The following is a 17,969-nucleotide window of genomic DNA, read 5'->3' as shown; positions in this document are numbered from 1 at the left end:
AATCAGCGAACATTTCAATGCATTCATCATTAACTAATACATCACATTTATGATAAATGGAATTCACAGTGTCATCAATGTCCTTTACCTGCAAAATAAACTTTTCCATTTTCTGTTCAATACATTTTACTTCTCTATTTGCACCCCTTTCGGTTCCTCTTTCGTTTTCTCTTGAGTGTAACTCGCCATCACGGCACACCCTGGCAAAATGCCCCCTTCTATTGCATTTCTTGCAAGTGACATACCTGGCAGGGCATTGGAAATAGGTGGCAAAGTGGTTGTTACTGCCACACCGGTAACACTTAGGGCCCTTCTCTCTGTGCTCTACCTTGGTACTAGCGTTTTCTTTAAACTTCATTTTGTACACATCTAAACTCTCTTCAGAATCACTTATGGTAGCCACTAACTCCCTTTCTGGCCTCATCTCTTTGACACATCTTGCTGTATGCTCCACTGACTTTGCTATTTCAACAGCTTCTTTAAGCCCTGGATTCTTAGCCAACAACTTCTCCTGGATTCGTGGATTATTGGTACACCTCACCAATTGATCTCTTATTAGGGAGTCGGTGAGATCCCCAAATTCACATAGTTGAGTCAGTCCCCACAGAACTGCAATATAATTCTGTACTGAATCCTGTTTCCCTTGACATCTTTTAAAGAATTTATGACGCTCCAGGACCACATTGATTCTATCCCCAAAATGTTTCTCTAATTTCTCCATGGTCTGCACAAACACATCCACTTCCCCCACTGCATTAGCATCTTGCTCAGGTACAGGTACATTTTCATATACTTTACGCCCTTGCACACCCAGATTGTGGAGTAATATATGTTGTTTCCTTATAGAGTTGAACCTCTGTCCCCCAATTGCTATAAGGTAAGACTCAAAAAGCTTCACCCATTCCATCCAGCTTATCTCGGGTTCCCCTATGTCATTTAGGAAGGGCGGGGGTTGATTCATGCTTGCTGCTGCCATGGTGGGTAGGACAGTTAGACCCAAACCCTATTACTAAAAGGTAATATACACCTTGGGAAATGAACACAGCCCCCTTAGAGATATGACCAAACATGAACAGTAAGTCTTCAACGGAAACAATAAGTCACTGCAAATAAAAGGATATAGGAAAAATTGGTGTGGGTTCACCAGCTATAGTAACTTTCAGCCAGACGTTTTATTCAAAATGAGGCAAACACCCACAGTCAGACAACTTTTCCAGCGCTGCGCAGCTCTTACTATAATTCACTTTCACGTAGCTTGTTTTCTTCTCCGAGTTCTATGGCAGAGCTAGCATCCGATGTGAACTTTAACACAGGGTTGTCATGAAGGAAAAAAAACAAAAAAAAACGGCCCTTTGCTGCGGTGCGCCGGCAAAGCTTCCCTGACGGAAACAGACACCAAGACACTATTTCCTTTCCTCAGGCAGGGAAAGTGATGAATACGCAAAAGCCGTAGAGAGACACTGCCACCCCTAGATGCAGGGGGCTACTGAAGAACTGACAGGAAAATGGGCGGGCTAAATTCACTGAGGCGCCGCGGAGCTAAGACACTGCTTCTCCGGCAAGACTCCTCACACCACACTTCTCCGGAAACGAGGGCGGGTTAAGTTCACTGAGGCGCCGCGGAGCTGAGACGCTGCTTCCCCGGCAAAGCTCTTCACAACAACACTCCTCCGGAAACGTCCACCAGGGAAAATTATTCAACCGGGGACCCCAATATGCCTAGGCGCAGCTCAGGGGCAGGGATTGTTACTCACCGACGCCGCAGTATGTGCTGCCAATGGAACTTGGATTTTAAAAAAAGAAGCCCAAAACTGACTCCCGCCGATAACTGAGGCGGTGACAACCAAGAAACCTCCTCTGTCTTCCGTCGATAAGTTCACAACAGCTCCCTTCACCATAAGGTACGTTGAACAACAGGATTCTTTGAGGCGCTACCCGTCCTGATTTCAAGCGCTCCACACAGTAAAACGGCTCCTTTAACTTCTACCGGCTACTTCTCCCACCGTAAGCACCGAAGCCAACGAAAGCCATTTACATTCGCCAGAGGAGCGATCTCCTTTCTCAGATTTTCTTACTTCAAATATGTTTCCGTGTGGAGAGAGCACACAAAGGGGAGATGGCCACAACTGCCCCCTGCACAGGTCCGTCGCCAGTGTTGGAAGATGAGAAGTACTGAAAGAATTAGGACACAGCTGGAGAAAGTACAACTCATTTATTGGCCATCCACTCTCCTCACTAGAGAACATTTCCAACATTCTACAATAAGCTTCACAGCGGGCAATACCAACAGGGGTCAGGGAGCAGGGGTGGACGGAATGAACCAACAGGTTGTAACAGTTTCCTTACTTCCCATGGCACCCCTATTCAGCATGGCGACCTTATCAATATCCTTTTGGAAGCAATCACTTTACCAACCAAATTGGCAGTAATTAAATGTGCAGCTCGCAAAAGGGTGACAGATGAAGTAGGGCAAGGAAATGCCTTAGCAGATAAAACAGCGAGACAAACAGCATTGGGGGAAGTACCAGCCCGAGTATACGTCCTCAAGTCACAAGCTGAGAAATGGCACGACGCTAAACAGCAGATAATTGACATACAGCGTTCAGCCACTCCTGAAGAAAGGGCCCAGTGGGAAACAGATGGGATGATGGACGAAGAGGGGTGCTGGAGGTCCCAAGATATGCTCAAATGGAAATTACCACAGGCTTACGTAATCCCCTTGCTCACTATGACTCACTTACCCGCACATATTGGTTCCCAGGCCATGTGTACCATGCTCAAGGAAGTATGGGATTACCACCGACTCCGCCCAACAGCAGAGCGGTTTGTCAAACAGTGCCTAACATGTCTCCGACACAACATAGGTCAGGGAACTAAAGTCCCAATGGCAGAATTTGCCCTTCCTACTGCACCATTTGAAGTCCTTCAGATGGACTACATAAAGTTGAACAGAGTCAATAACTACAAATATGCATTGGTGGTAGTCTGTGCCTTTAGCAAATGGGTTGAGGCATACCCCAGAAAGGATAACACTGCCATCACTAGAGCTAAAGTCTTATTGAAAGAATTTTTCCCTAGATATGGCCTTTGTAGATTAATGCAAAGTGACAGAGGGTCCCATTTCATTGGACAGACAGTTAAGAACATCTTGGGAGGGCTTGGGGTCAAACAAAAATTTCATGCAGCATTCCACCCACAGGCAGCAGGGCTAGTGGAGAGGTACAATGGGATTCTTAAAGAAAAACTGGCTAAAATAACAACAGAAACAGGACTGAATTGGGTCAATGCTCTCCCATTGGCACTACTATCTATTAGATCAGTCCCACATCCCATATCCCATCTTACCCCATACGAGGTAGTTTTTGGTAGGCCCATGAATATTTGGAATGCACCCTCTCCAAAGTCCATTTCACAACTACCGCAGGAGATATTGACTGATTATTTGTATGAACTTACTGAAACCCTGTCTTTAATCCATGAACAGGTGTGGGCTACTACTGAGGATAGATCCCAGGGTCCAGGCCACCACATCCTCCCTGGCGACTTTGTCCTGGTGAAAAACTTCTCCCGCACCCAATCTCTACAACCACGCTGGAAGGGGCCTCTGCAGGTGCTCCTGGCCACTAGGACAGCCGTCAGAGTGGAAGGAAGAAAATCGTGGGTGCACGCTTCCCACTGCAGGAAAGTCGATCCGGTCGCCAAAGAACAGCTGCAAGCCCAAAAAGAAGTCTTAAGGCACAGGAAATCAGCATCACCACACCTTGAGTCGGACACTGAATTGGAACTTTGTGACAAAAGAACAGACGGATACTATCTCTGGTCCAAGGCTAAGCTAAAGAACAAGTCCAGCTCCAAGGCTGAAGAAAGCTAGAATGAGAACTTGTAGCACCCGGACAGCAGTACTGATTATCTTGACTACAATTTGTGTCCTGTTCAGTATAGTATTCCGGGCCCTCGAAGAAATGGCCCCCGCCAAACATACTATACTACCCCAAGCAACAGTTCCACCAACGCCACCTGAACATTCTCATGTACCTTGGCCGGACACACATCTCGACAGACACTTGGAGTTTCATAACAATACTTTTATTCAAATGCTACACCAATTTAATCAGGTCTCCAATGCCACAGACTGTTATGTTTGCGTACTCCTGCTTCACGCCGTCCAGCACACTATCTCATTCTTAGTGTTCCCTGCCACTCCCGCCTACACTTGTGCTCTGATGTATAATTTGACGAACATTTTTCCATCACGTTATGACAAAGGCAACCTTACAACATTCCAACCCTTTCTTTGGCCTCTCCATGCAAAAAACAATACTATCTGTAATGTCTCTGACCCACCACAAATGCGTGCTATTATGTCCACCCTATGCAGGACACCTGGGGTTACACTTTCTTTCCCACCCAAGAGAAAGAAGTCGCCATCTCAGTCACACCACGTCCTGGTAAATTGTGTCTGCAAGGTCAAGGAAAAATAGCTATAGGAACCAGTCTATGCAATACTACCATAAACTACAATAACTTCACCCCATACCTCAGCCTTCCATCAGGACTGCACTTTGTATGTGGAAACAAAGCTTACACCTGGCTGCCTTCTGATTGGAGTGGCACCTGCTATATCGCATTCCTGCTGCCACCTACATTCAACCGGAACAACTTGTACCACAGACAGAGACGACGTGTACCAGATATAGACCAGACATACACCAGCAACCAGCAATTCGGTGATGCCCTGAGAGGCCTTCTACCTTTTTGGGGTCCCATGACCAACAGTCTCAATACCAGACGACTCACCAGGGTCCTAGAAGCTACTGCTAATACCACTGCAGGAATACTGACCCAACACACAGCTGAGATTGATGCTACATGAATGGTTTCCCTTCAGAATCGCATGGTGCTCGACGTCATCCTGGCAGATCGAGGAGGAGCCTGTCGCATCATCGGGGCCAGCTGCTGTGTTTATATTCCTGATTCATCACCCTCTGTCTACGAAGCAATCTCCAAACTACACCGGATTGCCACCGAAATACACCCAGACAATGGGACCCCTTGGACCTGGACAACTAGTTTTTGGAACATTCTGATCACTTGGAGATTGAAGATACTGGTGTTCCTCATGATCCCCTTGGGTACCGTCTTCTTTTGCTGTCTATGCATTCATTGTGGCCCAGCAATCTGTTCTATGTGTACTTCCATTTGCAGATCCACCACTATGACACATCAGGCTGAAACCAACAAAATACTATATCATCAGACATTTGAAGAACTCTGTAATATTGACATTTACTAATGATGTTGCACACGGCAAGAGGAGGGACTGTATTAACTGTATTTCTTAATGTTGCCGTATATGAACTCCATTTTGCTCACAAAACCCTTTCTTGACCATTCACAAAATTGTCTTCTACGTGACCCCGTGTTGATGCCCTGGGCCCGTTTCTACTGCACCCATGCATTTATCTCTGAAACCTGTATAGACAACAGAACAGGTCTGTCCCTAACTGGTCTGTCTCTGCCAACGTCCTAACACCTGGCCAGGTCACAAAACCCTCCTCACTTGCAAGGCATGAAAGCTGCCTCCAAACAGGAAAATGTCCAGTGCACTCCTGAATTTCCACATTCCATGGACTTTCTGTTGGCCCCAACACCTGAAATCTTGCTGCACACACCTAAATTCCTGCATACCAACTGACATTTCTGTCGTCCCCCCACCTCAGAGGGGAGGGTCTACATCCTATAAAAGATGCTGCATGCCAAGGACACGTTGAACAGTCTCCTGACACCTACGCAATCTGTGGGTCTCGGACACTCTTCCATATCTAGAGATTATCATTTTGTTGTATTAAAATAAATCTTTTGTTTCCTTGCTTCCAGAATTGTGGTCTCCCTTTCTTTGGAATTACACTATCAAGGGCAATGCTGTGAAATCCCATACTGAATTCAAATGAAATAAAGTAAAACGCATGGATCAATATGACAAAAACACTTTAACAAATACAGATAATGGGCAGAAGCGACCCTGACTGCATTCCCCAGTGCATGCTCAAGAGGGGAAAAAGGGGTTAGAATGAACATTACACCTCATCCGGTAAATGTTGGAATAAACACATAATGAATATAAAGGAAAATCACGGCATAATTCAATTTACCTAAAACACTCTAACAAAGACAGATATTGGGGAACTGAGACCCCGGCAGCAATCCTGAGTGCATTCTCAAGGGGGATAAATGTATAATGAACATAACTCCTCATACTAGAAGCTTCAATGGAATGATGTGAAGGAAATAAACAAAATGAAGGCAAGATGAAACTGGGGGGATACATTTAATGTGAAACACCTCACCCGGTGGCACAGTATATAGTCCTTGGGTTTGGGATACACGAAGGAACACACAGCTACAAGTATCTACATCAGGTTAATGGCTAGACCTCATCTAGCATGTGTTACAAAATGTCCCCCTTCATCCTGGGTGTTCAGTCCATCGACCAAGGAACAAACCTTTTGCATCCATTGGCACTCAAGTGCCAATAATTTGTTGGTCCGGTCTCCCCTTGGTGAGTTACACCAGCCATCATAGAGAAATCCTCCTTCGCTCCCTTAAAAGGGGTCCCAATGTATGTGATAAACTAGTGAGGGTACTTTGTTATCCTTGTTCTTGGGAATACAGGGTGCCCCAGTTTTTTGGTGCACGCTATAGGCGTTTGAAGCAGATCCAAAATATGAATGAGAGTTGAATTGAACAATGGATGAATAGAGCTGACTCCAGCACCTCAATGTATATATTTTTTAAGTTACGATTTTTTTGGTTACATGAGGCTGTCTCTAGGAGAGGCCTAAAAACTTGTTTCTAGCTCAAACTGACCGAAATACACCCATCGCAGGGTGTCAAATGCTTTCTCGATTTCCAGGGAGACAACTGCCACCCGAATATCCTTATCTGCCACCGAGTGTAGCACATGTAAGAGGTGGTGTATATTCAAGTGCTTTCCTCTTCCCTGCATGAACCCTCATTGGTCCTTATAAACCAGGTGGGTTACCACTCTAACCAGACGCGTTGCAAGAACCTTGCTGAGAAGTTTGAATCTCTTCTCGAAACATCATGTCACGGAGGGTCTCCGGACGAAGGCGCCACAAAGGTGGCTTCGGCTCACTGCAAATCTAGCCCCCTTACCAGTAAAACTGGGGCATGGTCTGACAGAAAGAGGCCCATTAAGCAGGTCTGTGTCACCCACACAGAGGTCTCGTTGGAGAACAGTAAACGGTGAAGTCTGCTAGAAATGGCACAGAAGGGTGTACAGCAATCATACCCTCGTTTGTCAGGGTGTATCTTGCACCAGATGTTGACGCAATGCAAGCTGTTCATCACGTTCTGTAGAGTTGCTGACGTATTGGGTTTGTTATGTAGCTTCCAGGGATGTCTATCTAGGTTGCCGTCGAGCACACCAATAAAATCTCCTGCCCATATTAATGGTACCCCTATATAAGGGAATAGCAGTTTCTCTAGATCTAAATAAATCTCGCCATTGTCTACATTCGGGGCATAGACATTCACCAGACAAACCTCCACGCCATCCAGTACGCCATGTGCCACCACATACCTTCCCTTTATATCTGCTGTGTAGCCTTGAACTCGGAACGGGGCCTGAGGGGCTACCCAAATCGCCACCCCGATTGAACATGTGGAATAGGTGGCGGAGAATAGCTGTCCCCTCCATTTCCTATGTAACGTTTGGGTATCGGGTCTGACAGGTGTGTCTCCTTCAGCATTGCCACACCCTGCCTGCGTCAGTCTAAACTCTGTAGCGCTTCACAAACGAATTAAGCCCCCTCACATTTCACATTATAAATGTACATTGTTCCATCTTTCATAACCTGTGACCAACCCTACTCTGTCCGCCCACCGTTCTACCACCATCGCTGCCAGCAATGAAGGATAAAAGTTGAAACATCCCACCCCTTGGGTAAACACTGCAAAAACAATACATGCATCCCCAAGTATTCTCAACTCCCTCTGTGCCCTCCCAAGCCTTCGATCCCCAATAATACACTAAAACTATCTCCAAACATCAAACATTGATGATGAATGTAAAATAAGTCATAGCTAGAAAAAAACACAAAATCACACCATACACCACCCAGGCATTCAATAGATGGAAAACTGTTTATCATCATGCCTCCATGCAGCTCACTCTCAGTCATCAGAAATATACTCAGCACCAGGTTGGGCTGGTGTGCGGTATGGCCACAGTGTGAGTCTTACCAGTAACACCCTCCCCACCTCGGTCCCCATTCGCACCCAGACATACGTCCAATCACTAATCTAACATAACTTTCTATGTAGTGAAATTATAAGCTGAAGAAAGATATTGAACAATAAATCGGGGAGAAAAAAGCAAAGATGAGAGTGAAGCGAAAGAAAAGATAGCTAAAGTAGCAGAGGGGGGAGGGGTGTCTGCCCGCCTTGTAACAGTCCCCTTCTCAGTCATTCTGTACACCGGCCCAGGTCGACAGACCTCAGTGCCAGTCACTGTCAACAGTCATTCCGGCTCCCTTCCTCCAGTGCCCGGCACATGTCACACCCCTCGGCAATCGACCATCTCACACATGGAGGCTCAGTCTGTGGCTGAGTCAGGGGTCTTCTAGTTGGCAGGGGGTCTCTTCCACCACATCCCCCAAGCTGGCATCAGAGTTTGAAGCGGTGACTTCCTCCACCTGGGCCCCTGCAGCCTCATGCTCAGCCCGTTGTAGCAGTGGATAAACTCTGAGGGACCTTCTGTCTTCGTGCCGGAGTCTGGCTATTCCAGATCTAGGGATCCATTATGGTGTGCTGCCACTCGCCAGTCGGATGCGAGGCTTATCTAAATTGCCTAACCCATCCACTATTTTTTCTAGTCATGCTGGTGCCAGGGGTACTCACCACCGTGCCTCCTCGGCGCAGAGTCCTCCCTTTTCCACGCACTTCCAGCCCGTCCCATGCGGCCTCTGGTGATGTAAAAAAATGGGCACGATCTCCATGTATGACCTTCTACTTAGCTGGGTAAAGAAGCATATACTGGAGGTTCATCGCCCTAAGTTTCTGTTACACCCCTCCACGCTCTCTGTTGTTGAACTAGGCGTGTGTAGTCTAGGAAAATTCGGATTACATGGTTTTCGAAAACAGGGTCTCCATCTCGGCGAGCAGCTTTTAGGATCCAGTCGCGATCCCTGTAGTTTAGGACTTTCGCGATGAGTGTTCGTGGCAAGGCACCTGCAGGGGGTGGTGGCACAAGAGCCCAATGTCCACTTTCGATTACAAAGATGGCAGATAGTTCAGCCTTAGGGAATATTTCTTTGATCCATTTTTTGAGAAAGTGTTCCAGGGTTCCCCCTTCTGCCCCCTCTGGAAATATACAAATTGAAGTTTGCATCTTCGAGAACAGCCTTTTGCATCCTCTGCTCGGCGTTCCAGGACCGCAGATTTGGTGGATAAGTCTGTGAGGGCTGCCTTCAGGGTGAAAACCTCACTCTGCAGTTCAGTGACAGTCTGTTCAGTGTCGAGGGATCTTTTCGCTGCAGTGCGAAGGTCAACCTGTACCATCCCACTGTCGAGAAACATTGCGTCAATCTTGGCCTGTGCGGCCACCCTGGAGGTCTCTATGGCTGCTAGGATTGTGGCTCCGGTAGGGTCAGTCTGCGCTTTTTCACTCTCTATGGGAGCATCATGTCAGGGTCCGACTTCAAGGCGCCTCCCTGTGCCGTGTATTGATAAATCTTCATTTGCTATGCCCCTCTCTGTGGCCTATCTTTGCCAATGGCTATGCTTTCTAGGTAGTGGGATGAGTATGGGCGATTTTCATGCATCACACGTGTGGCACCACTGTCATATATCAAAGGGCCGGGTCATACACACGGGGGAGCACCCTAGGTGGACATCAGCAGACTCCAGTGTCATACGCCACAATGGCCCTCTACAGCACGTTGCACAATCACCAGCGAAAGTCTCAATGTACCTGTAGTCCTGTGTGCATCAATATCACTATTGTGTCTTTTATGTGCGGGCTCGGGGATCTGCCTAAGTGCCCAGAGGGCAAGGTGAGGAGCATTTTAATCCAGGTGGGGAAATACTAGGATATGTCAACAGTGGATGTAGTAAATCTTCGCTACCACAGCTGCCTTGTTGCCACCCTTCCAGTCCCGTTGTGCATAACCACTGGGATGTAGGGTCATATCCCCTGTTGCCACCTCTGCAGGGAGGACTGAAGTCACTTGCGCAGTTTCAGAGGGGTCTTAAAGAGACATCCCCAAGAATCCTGGATATGCCCAGCGTGGGGCTCTACTGACCTCATAGCCAATGGCGGTACAGGAGCGTTATAGCGGAGCACAGGGGTCTCTGACCAGGTGACCACCTCTCCCCTCTGGTTACCAGTGGCATATGTTGCAGCCATAGGGGGTGGGGGGGGACTTAATGCCCCCAACTGCTCTTGATCTTTAGCGTGATGGGGCTCCCGGCAGGGCCCGGCCCACTATGGTATATCCCTGGCTTCTGACCTCCTTTGTTGGCTCCAGCCAAGTTGTGGCGTCAGCCCGGTGGAGGTCTGGTGAATCGACGTGGTCCGCCAGCCCCCGATTTCGATCAGGGCCTGGAGTTGGGGTGCAGGTGTGGCCATCCGCAGAGCCATTAATACTCACGCTTTCGTCATGCCATCTGTGTGGAGGGCCAGGCAGTACGGCAACTGCGACAATCCGCGCTTTCTCTTTGTGGCTCCGTGGGGGAACAGCCATCACGCAAAGCTCTCAGCACCGCTCTATCACAGTGGGCCTCGCTCGCCAAACACCATCTCCACCCCCGGCCAGGACGTGCTCAGATCAGTCTCCATCTTGGGTGTCTGAGAAGATGCTGATTTTGTGTTTTCTGCTACGGAACACAGCTCCACTTCTTGAGTCTGTGAGGTGGCGGCGGTACAGGCTTGTAGTGGCTGGATGGGTAGGAGCAATTACTAGATCTTTGTTTTTTATTTGTTAAATATTTATACTATTTTAAAAAATCATCACTTTTTCCCCCCTTTTTTGATCAAATTATTTTTCTCTGTAAACCGAGTACTGGGTCTTTTTTATTTGGCCTGTCTCCAAGTTGCCATTCTATGACGGGAATACGGGTCAGAAATTTTGGATATTAGTAATGGGACCGGACCCCCCGAATCCCATCCACTTGTGCATCTGGACGCCAGCTTTGGTAGTTCCCGACTGAAACTTCACAGCTGCATTCAGGGTGAAATTCACCGGCTGGTTGGCAGGCTTATTTATTTGGGGTCCATGCTATATTATTGAGACTTCATATTGTCTATTGAGATTTGGGGTGGAGAGGTGCAGCACAGAAAACTGAACACTTGCTGTGTCTGAAAAAGGTCACTTTACTGAAACATGTGCACATCACAAATTTTCCTGGCAAAGCACCTTACAAAACTAAAACCTCGCCATACATCCAGTGAACTAGCTCTTGGCCCCACACCTATGCCCTCCCACATACCCACCCTGCAGCTAACTCATTTTACTGTAGTGCATTTCATCATTTTCAACTTTCTATTCCCCCTAAAGCCTATGACTGTATTTGTTTTACCTGTAAGTAACCAAATGTCTTAAACTGAACCTTGAACTACCTGCCTACCTCCCCTTGCACATTGTTTCCCAACTGGTAACCCCAACCAACTACTGCCAACTCCTGGCAAACTTTTCATACCCCTGACACCCAGAGAAGGGGGGTTGGAAACCTACCCTCCTTTTCTGCCCTCTGCCTCTTTTCTATATGATGGGTCACCCAACCACCTACCACCTACTATTCAAAGCATCAGTCAACACTTTTCTAATCTCCAACAAGTACAAGTCCATGCCCATTCGAGACAAGTGTTCCTTGTCTTCCCTAAAGAACTCTGTGGTCTTGAATTTAATGTACGAATAATAAATCCGATCCAAACCGATCTCCCTACAGATACATAACATTTCCTTATTCAACTTCATCTGAGCTATTTCTACTACTGCCGGCTTGCTCGCCAGTCTCCAAGACCGCAGCAGCACAAGCTTGCTCAATAAAAAATATTGCCCCGCTCAACATTCCTTAATCTCCAACAAGTTCCTTTTTTTATGTTCCTCAACAACACAACCCCTTTCTCGTTCATTAAATCATTCTCCCCGAGGTAAAGAAGCAACACAACTGGACACCTTTCCCCTACCATCATGCCATTAATGGGTGTAAAAGGTCCCTCCAAAGCATTCCCCCCGTACCCTTCCATGTAACCCTAAAAAGAAGGTCATTAAAACCCAGATTAGACCCTACACTCATCTGGCGAGCTCAGATTGCTGCCCACTTGATGAATGAGTGGCCCACTACCCAAATATCCACTTCCTCAGCCGCTGGGCCTGCTACCGCACCTGGAAAGAAACAAACAAGCAGTAAGCAATTGAACATTCAGCACCAACTGCGCATCCCTCTTCCCCCAGAGCCCGCACATAGTGCCTGTAGCACTCTGATGACCAGCGGCCCAGCTGCTCGATAGCTTCACGCACTCAACCCATATTGCCTGCTGTCGACGCTGTGGCATACTCTACCACTAGCACTCCCAGCGGAATCAATGTCTTTTGCTGTAATGCTAGTAGCTGATAGCCTGGTCTTATGCTGAAAGACAGGACCAGAATCTGCTTCACAACAAGCCGCCCAGTGCTCACCCCATGCCACTGGACATGGGCCTGGTGAACCCACTGTGTTTAAGATGACCTTCTTCCCCTGTGCTATTTGATTGGTTTTGGAGTGGCCAAGCCATATCTCCCATCTACCTTTTACCCTATTGACATCCCCCCACCTGACTCTGCCTGCCCAACAATTCCAACACCCACCAATGCCTATCTCTCCACTTATCACAAGGTCTAACCTTCCAGCCTCCCTCGAAGCCTCATCACCTCTGCCACATGAGTGTCGCTGGGCATGCTTCACAGTAAGGCACTCATGTACAAATAACATTCTGGGGAAACGCTAAATACTAATTTACCTCACCAGAAATGAAACACTGCTATGCTCCCTGCCACCAGGTCCGCTGAACATAAAATGGTGGCAGGGAGCCCAACATGACCCCTTAAATATAGATTGGGCTATTTTCGGGCGACATGTGTAGCACTGTATATATATATAGATTATAAAATGTGTGCTGTGTTGCGTTGTGTGAATATTAGTAAATCTGGGAATAGAAAAATGTGCAAACAAAAAACGAAAACCTCCCATACCTGCATTACAAAATGTTCTGCATAATGCTGCATACATTCCCTTTTCTAGCTGCACAAATGAGTCAACCATACTAAATACCTTTGTCCTCCCTCCATCGCATAATTCCAGCGGCCCTCAATGCATGCAAACTAGGCAACGTAGCCTTACAATATACATGTTCTCAAAATGGCCTAGAAATAACCTTTTTACATTTTGGACTATTTACTAGTTGCTCTCAGGGCAAACACTCCATCTCGTGACATCAGAATGAGGACTTGATCTGAAGGGAAAGGTTAGGGACTTTCCCACTGCCAAAGTTGGGTTAAGGAAAGGAACGTTGGCGTTTTAAGGCCTGGAGACCCGGATGTAGATTGCGTCACCTGGCAGTGCTCTTGGATCAGGAGACGCTGATCTTGGCCTGCAGTTCCCCGTGCCTCTGGAAGCTGAAGGGCATCTCTGAGTGCAAGGCCTGACCCGGGCCAGAGATTCCTAACTTTACAAGGAACAACGGGCGCAGTAAAGATGAAAGCTCTTGAGCAACACAGTGATGACGAGCATTGATCCCACCTCTGATAGCAGCACCGAGCTGCAGAGCTACAGTAAACACAGCTGAAGAACAAGCAGGGCTCAGAAACCTCTGGGACGAGGAACATAACACTGCCAGAGCAGAAAGCAGAACTGTGTCTCTGTAGACACGCTCTTATTAAATACAAAATGCAACAATCTTCCGGCACCTAATCTGCTGAACAAATATTTTTTTATGTATAGTGCTGTCAAGTTGGGGGAGATAAAAAGACTATAAATCGCAGTGGGTGGGAATAATGTCTATAGGATATACTTTCCTAATGACACCCTTTGAAAGCATAGCCACGACAGAAATATGTAATCTCAACAAGCATCAGCAGTACAAAGGGGTGGTGGCAGATGAATTGAAAAATACCCCAGTACTTCCTCCCTTTAACCATTGTATATATACAAACGTATGGGAACTTTGCTTCGTATTTCCTATGCCACTATATGCCCTCCTGCATCTTTTGCACTACACAGGTGATGGCACTCTCACCCAGTGTGGGATGCTTCTTCATATTGTATTGTATTGTAATTGCATTTATATAGCGCTTACTACCCCTGACGAGGCGTTGAAGCGCTTTTTCAGCGGGTAGCATGCTACACCGGGACCCACAGAGGATTAGTGTTGAATTGGTATAGTGAAACATGCAAGTACATTTTAAGAGGTGGATAGGGTAGTCAGTTATTTGGATTTGGGATGATAGCAGAAGGATAGAGTAGGACAAAGGTTTGTATTTATTTATCGCTCGCTTGTTGACGTATGCTATTCAGGGAGCCTATAGAGGATTAGTGGTGAATTAATATGGTGAAATATGAGGAGAGAGAGAGGACTGGATAGCCAGTCCGTGTCCCCAGGGAGATTGAAAGTCTACACAATGCACACAGAGGGCAACAAAGAAAACTAAGCTGCATAAAGAACTCACTCAAGCAAAGGACTTCACCCAAAATTAGCTGATGGTACTAACTCCCTCCTTACACCACTTTAACCCAGATAGTGAAATGTTCTGCGTTTCATAGGGGGCGTGGAGGGAGATATCTTTTGACCCCTCAACAAAGAATTGGCGCAGAAAGGAAAATACTCCAAAACGCTGAACGAACCCTAGGAACTAGAGTGGAACATCAATGAGGGCAATCACTGACAACCACTGCACTGGAAAACCAAATGAATGGGATGGTTATTCCAGGTGCAAATGAATACAGCTTTGCACACCATGTCACCTCACCTGAATACACAGCAGGGTCACCTGCACACATCGGATAACTAATTTATCAGACGTCTACATCCAAGCCTCCTTCCACAGCCTTGCAGAGATCCATGCAGGAAACACTGCAAGGGGCTGTCGGGTAGCAGAAGGACCCCTAGGACTCCGCCTATTGAGGACATAGAGAGAGACAACTTCCCACCTGCCGGTCTGTTGTCCAGTTCAACTCCTTTCACGGCAGTCCAAACAAAGTAACTCCCACCAGACTTTTGCCTAATCGCGCACTTGCACCTTGTTTATGCAACCAACCAAAGAAAAAGAGTTCCCACTTACCACTCACACCAATTTTCATTCAAAACAAAATTAATCAAGACAGCACCGTTGCTTTCTTCTGTTCACCCCCACAGTGAAGCATACTGACACCTAACCTCACAACTCTTGACCAACATCATATATCCGAAGCATACAAAAACATGATAGACGGAATGCTTGAATTAATCCAAGCCACTGATAATTGCTAAGGCTATAACCCAGTCCATTATTTATTTGCACAGCATGTCACCTCAGTTTGAACCCGGGCCATATGCAAATCAGTCTTGACCCTGCTCCAATAGAAACAATTCAGCCTGAACTTCCAGCCAGGTCCTCCCTGTGCCAGAACACAAGTAACCCAAAACAGGTTTCGCCCTATTTAGTGCTCATTATAGCTTGGTTCCAGCAGCACAGTGTGGACGGGACCCCCAAATGGGAATATCCAATCACTAAGGGCATTGCACTGAAGTATACAAAAAATGATGGAATGCTTGAATTAATGTCAGCCATCGCGAATTACTTAGGGCCGTATTTAGAGTCCCTCCTTAATGGGCGCACCACATAAACTCAGTTTGGACCCAGCCATATGCAAATCAGTCTTGACCCTGCTCCAATAGGAACAATCCAGTCAAGAACTGCCAGGCCCTCCCTGAATCATAACACAAGCAACCAAGGATTGTTTCACCCTTATTAGGGCTCATCAGTTGGGTATAGCTTGGTACCTCCAGTGGCACAATGTGCACGGGACCCACGTCTTGGCATACACGCCTCAAAAAGGGAGTCGCACTGCAGAATACAAAAAGTGTGGTGGCGTAAAAACATCGTCTGGATGCCCAGGGAGGGTGGCCACACAGCCCCTCTCCTCTTTAAGGATACAGCCCATGTGTGGGCGCTCCTGGGCTTATAGTAAATTGAGGCAGCCTGGCAGCAATTTGGTTTTTTGATCTCGTCAGAGTCTTGCAGAATTGCAGCATATTTTGCAGGGTTTTTTTTTGGGCTGCAGCTGGGGGTCCCTCTGTGTCCCCACTCCCAGGGGGCCTAGAGGGTGCGGGTATCCCTACCCTGTCTGTCTGTCTATCTATCTATCTATCTATCTATCTATCTATCTATCTATCTATCGATATATCTATCTATCTATATATATATACATACATATATATACATTTTATTTATGTATTTATATTTCGGCAATGTGGTCTGCTTGCAGGATCGCTCAACAGCGGGTGCAGGCGTTGGGCCAGACCAATGGCCAGAATCAATTTTAGAACAAAGAACGCCGCACACTGCAACTTCGATTTTTAGAATATATTCAGTGCCCAGTCTGACACGCCAACATGTTACAGCCTTGCGGTCTTGTTGCACGGTCCTTTGTTCTAAAAAAAAAAATATATATATATTTATTTATTTGACTTCAGGACTGGGGACTAATTCCACGAGTCCCATAATGGCTCCCAGCAACAGTTTTCTCATGTTAATGACAGCCAGTGAGAGCGCTCCCTCTCGCTGGAGCTAGATGGCACAAGGGAAATAAAGCTCCCTGGGTCCGTCAGGATGCTCTAGTTTTAACCCCTTTTATGCTCATGACGAGTTCAGCTCGTCATGGCATACACCTCTCAGGTGCTCATGATGAGCTGAGCTCGTCATTGCCCGTGGAACGCTCAGGTGCTGGGAGAATTCCCCTGCTGTGCTGAGCGTTCCACAGGAGCCCATGCACCTGTGATGAGCTCAGCTCGTCATGAGCACCCGAGAGGTGTATGCCACGACGAGCTGAGCTCGTCATGAGCATGCGGGCGCTGTGCGCGCTCCCCTCCCCCCCAGCACAGCTGGGGAATAACCCAAGCAGCGAAGGGGTTAAAGTGGCGCTCCTGCAAGAGTCTTTCGAAACTCTTGTGGACCCAATTGCCAAAATATAAAAATACTATTTACCTTAAATTTCTCAAAAACTACTGAACAGATTTACACCAAATCCCAAAAAACACAATCTGTGGACCAAGATCTAGCTTCCTGCCAAATTCGGTGTAATACTATGCATCAGTTTTTACTGTAGCCTTGTCTAAAGTATTCTATGGAAAATGCATGGGGATTTTGCATTTTGGGATCCTCTTTTTTCTTGAACCCTTCTTGACAGATCATCCTGAAACTTTCCAGGTAGGAGCTGAGGTGAATGAGCCTTTTGTTGGGAAGATTTTTTGAAGATTCATCAAACGGGGCAAAAGTTATTAGCAAACCCAAAAAGTTTCTTTCTATGCAAAAGCAGACCTAGCAATAACTACCTAGTAGGAACCGCCACTAGGTAAAATAAATAAATATCTCACACACACAACACAAGTGCCGAAGCCCAATTCCATTGTAAACCAAGAGTTTTATTTCATAAGGCACTGGCAGCATTCTCGCATCTCTGACTTGATTCAGCTATTCAGATAAGCCCTGTTCACATCTGAGCAGATTTAAAGTGTGGAGTGACCAAGAGCTTCTGTGGTTCTATCTCAGGACTGCAGAGTAATATAGTATTGCTTAATTGCATCCAATCACTGCAATACACATTGAGTATTTGTTATGGTATTTGTGGACCTTGAATTTATTGAGTCTTAGGACACATGCACATGGTCACTTTACACTTTAACTTTAACTTTTGACTCATCGTAGCTG

The sequence above is a fragment of the Lissotriton helveticus genome, chromosome 3_2 (assembly GCF_964261635.1).
Source record: "Lissotriton helveticus chromosome 3_2, aLisHel1.1, whole genome shotgun sequence".
Classification (NCBI taxonomy): domain Eukaryota; kingdom Metazoa; phylum Chordata; class Amphibia; order Caudata; family Salamandridae; genus Lissotriton; species Lissotriton helveticus.
The sequence above is the reverse complement of the archived record's forward strand: the minus strand, read 5'-3'. Positions refer to the sequence as shown.